This window comes from Lolium rigidum, chromosome 2 (genome assembly GCF_022539505.1).
Source record: "Lolium rigidum isolate FL_2022 chromosome 2, APGP_CSIRO_Lrig_0.1, whole genome shotgun sequence".
Lineage (NCBI taxonomy): Eukaryota > Viridiplantae > Streptophyta > Magnoliopsida > Poales > Poaceae > Lolium > Lolium rigidum.
The window spans coordinates 258,610,039-258,613,748 of NC_061509.1; positions in this window are offsets into that span (position 1 = coordinate 258,610,039).

Here is a 3,710-nt window from a genome sequence, read left to right on the forward strand (position 1 = left end):
CCGACCCACAGCCATCCTATATCGGATCTCCGTTATCACGGGAACGACCATATAGGGAAGTCCTATCCCCAGAAGAACTGGTCGAGCAGGCAGGCATGGATGCAATCGCACACTCGGCGATCCTCAACAAACCCATAACTCCTGAGGAAGCTGCAGATCCGGAGGCCCTAGAAGCTACGAGGCCGGAGATGCTGGCAACAGCTCAGAAATTCGCCAGAACCGCAGCAGCAATGTTGGACGAAAGGAAAGAAGCCGCGCAATTCGTGGAAGGTTTCCAACAGCGCGAACATGAGGTTGACCAACAACTCGTAAAAGTCAAGGAGCTCCAACAGCACTGGAGAGACAAGGTCACCGAGCTTCAGCAGGAGGTCGATCAAATCAGGCGGGAGGTGATGTCTACGGGTGCTTCTATTCTTGTAGATAGTGTTGGGCCTCCAAGAGCAGAGGTTTGTAGAACAGCAGCAAGTTTCCCTTAAGTGGATCACCCAAGGTTTATCGAACTCAGGGAGGAAGAGGTCAAAGATATCCCTCTCATGCAACCCTGCAACCACAAAGCAAGAAGTCTCTTGTGTCCCCAACACACCTAATAGGTGCACTAGTTCGGCGAAGAGATAGTGAAATACAAGTGGTATGAATGAATATGAGCGAGTAGTAACGGCGCCAGAAAAGTGCTTGCTGGCGTGCAGTTGATGGTAGTAATATTGCAGGAAGTAAAGATGCAGAAAAACAAGTAAACAAGCAGCGATAGCAGTATTTAGGAACAAGGCCTAGGGATCATACTTTCACTAGTGGACACTCTCAACATTGATCACATAACATAATAAATAAATAGATGCTAGACTCTACACCCTCTTGTTGGATGATGAACACCACTAACTATGTAGGATTACACGAACCCTCAATGCCGGAGTTAACAAGCTCCACAATATTCAATGTTCATATTTAAATAACCTTAGAGTGCATAACGAGATCAACATAACCAAACCAAGTACTAACATAGCATGCACACCGTCACCTTCACACTATGAAAGGAGGAATAGATCACATCAATACTATCATAGCAATAGTTAACTTCATAATCTACAAGAGATCACAATCATAGCCTACGCCAAGTACTACACGATGCACACACTGTCACCATTACACCGTGCAGGAGGAATAAACTACTTTAATAACATCACTAGAGTAGAACACAGATATATTGTGATACAAAACACATTGCAATCATCAAGAGATATAAATAAGCACTTCACTATGCTACTCTGAATTACTCTCTGGCAAGATAACGAACACTAATTCATCATGTAGGCAAACCTTAAAGATGCATTCCCAAGTACTAATGAACACCCCACGCTGTCACTTTGAGCATTCACAGGAGGTACTAACACACCACAATTTCATAGAGACATCCAACTCAAATCATAACTCAGTGAATAAGTATTCAGTGAAATATAGCCTAAGAGACCCACACGGTGCACACACCTGTCACCTTTACACACGTGGGACAAGGAGTCTCCGGAGATCACATAAGTAAAATCCACTTGACTAGCATAATAACATCTAGATTACAAGCATCATCATATGAATCTCAATCATGTAAGGCAGCTCATGAGATTATTGTATTGAAGTACATAGGAGAGAGATGAACCACATAGCTACCGGTACATGCCCCGAGCCTCGATGGAGAACTACTCCCTCCTCATGGGAGACAGCGAGCGTTGGTGAAGATGGCGGTGGTGTCGATGGAGAAGCCTTCCGGGGGCACTTCCCCGTCCCGGCGGCGTGCCGGAACAGAGACTCCTGTCCCCCAGATCTTGGCTTCGCGATGGCGGCGGCTCTGGAAGGTTTTTTCTGGTTTCGTCGAACGTCGTAAGGTTTTCGCGACGGAGACTTTAAGTAGGCGGAAGGGCAGGTCAGGGGGCCACACGAGGGCCCCACACAACAGGCCGGTGCGGCCAAGGCCCAGGCCGCGCCGCCCTGGTGTCTGGCCACCTCGTGGCCCCACTTCGTAAGTCCTCCGGGTCTTCTGGAAGCTTCGTGTGAAAATAGGACCCTGGGCGTTGATTTCGTCCAATTCCGAGAATATTTCCTTACTAGGATTTCGAAACAAAAAACAGCAGAAAACGAGAACCGGCACTTCGGCATCTCGTCAATAGGTTAGTTCCGGAAAACGCATAAATATGACATAAAGTATGCATAAAACATGTAGATATCATCAATAATGTGGCATGGAACATAAGAAATTATCGATACGTCGGAGACGTATCAGGAGGCCATACCCCCTCGCAAGATCACTTCCGCAACCCCCACTGAGCAACAGCCACTTGCAACCCCAAAGGACAACATGAAAAAGGCTGCGGAGATTTTGAAAAAGAAGGACGAGGAGATTGACATCGACTATGTTCGCACGCTCGTTGCCTCAGCAATGAAGCAGCAGAGTAAGGCCGATACTTCGCGCAGGTTGGAATCCAATCCGGATCACTGTGTATCTACCGCGCAGAAGGACGCCCGCGTCAATCGCCACCCTGATGACGAATCGCGCACCGGATCCACGGAGCGCAGAAGAAAAACAAGGGAGCACCCAAATCTGATCCCCGTACCAAAGACACCTCCGTCAGATCCGAAGAAGGGGAAGGATGCAATGTACGCTGGTAGGAACAAGTACCGGAACCCGTCACCTCCGCCTAACGGGTACCCGCGTCCCCCACCTCCTCGCCGCCGCAGTCCAGTCGGAAACACCAGGCCCCATGGGGCCGGTGGAATCAACATCCGCGACAACATGCCGCCGCCAAGGTCCAGGGAGCGTACGCCGGAGCCACGTCGGAACCAGAACAACGATCGTGAACCGGAGCCCAGAAGGAGCCGGAACAACGATCGTGATCCCGAGCCTAGGAGGATCCGGAACGCGGAACGCGAGCCGGAGCCCCGCCGAAGCCGGAACGACGGAGGAGACTATCACCAAGGTGAAGGTAGCCACCGGAGCCGGAGCGAGCCGCGGGAAGATCGCCGGGAGTCAGAGGGCGGAAGCAAAAAATCTTACAGGCCCCCTCGCAGATCTCCCTCACCACCACCTAGTGGCGGAGGCGGAGGCGGTGGCCGGAGATCTCGTTCTCGCTCAAAAACCCCGGGCGGCGGCCCACATGATGCCCGAGAACGCCTCAATGAGTACAGATCTGACTACATTGGCCCAAAATGCTTTGGCAGGATGATTCGAGAGGAACCAAAGCCAAGGATGAACCTCAAGCTACCCGGAAACCTGAAGAATTATGATGGCACGGAAAGGCCGGATACCTGGATTGAGGATTACTATAATGCTGTAATCTTTGCCGGAGGAACCCCTAATATCGCCTGCCGCATGCTTCAGCTGTACCTTGTAGGTCCAGCCCGGATCTGGCTCAATGACCTCGAGAAGAACTCCATGTTTTGCTGGTTTGACCTGAAGAACGCCTTCGAGAAACACTTCAGGGGCACCTACAAGAGACCTGCCACAACAAGCGACCTACAGGAATGTATCCGGAAGAAGGGTGAAACATCGAGGAATTTCCTCACCCGATGGTTGGCATGCGGAAACGAGTGCGAGAACGTTGATAACCGCACAAGCAATGCACGCCTTCATTGGTGGCTTGCAGCGAGGAGGACTCGTCACGGCACAAGCCGACCTGCTTGGTCAATGCAAATAAACCGACTTTGGATGACATGATCACCATCGC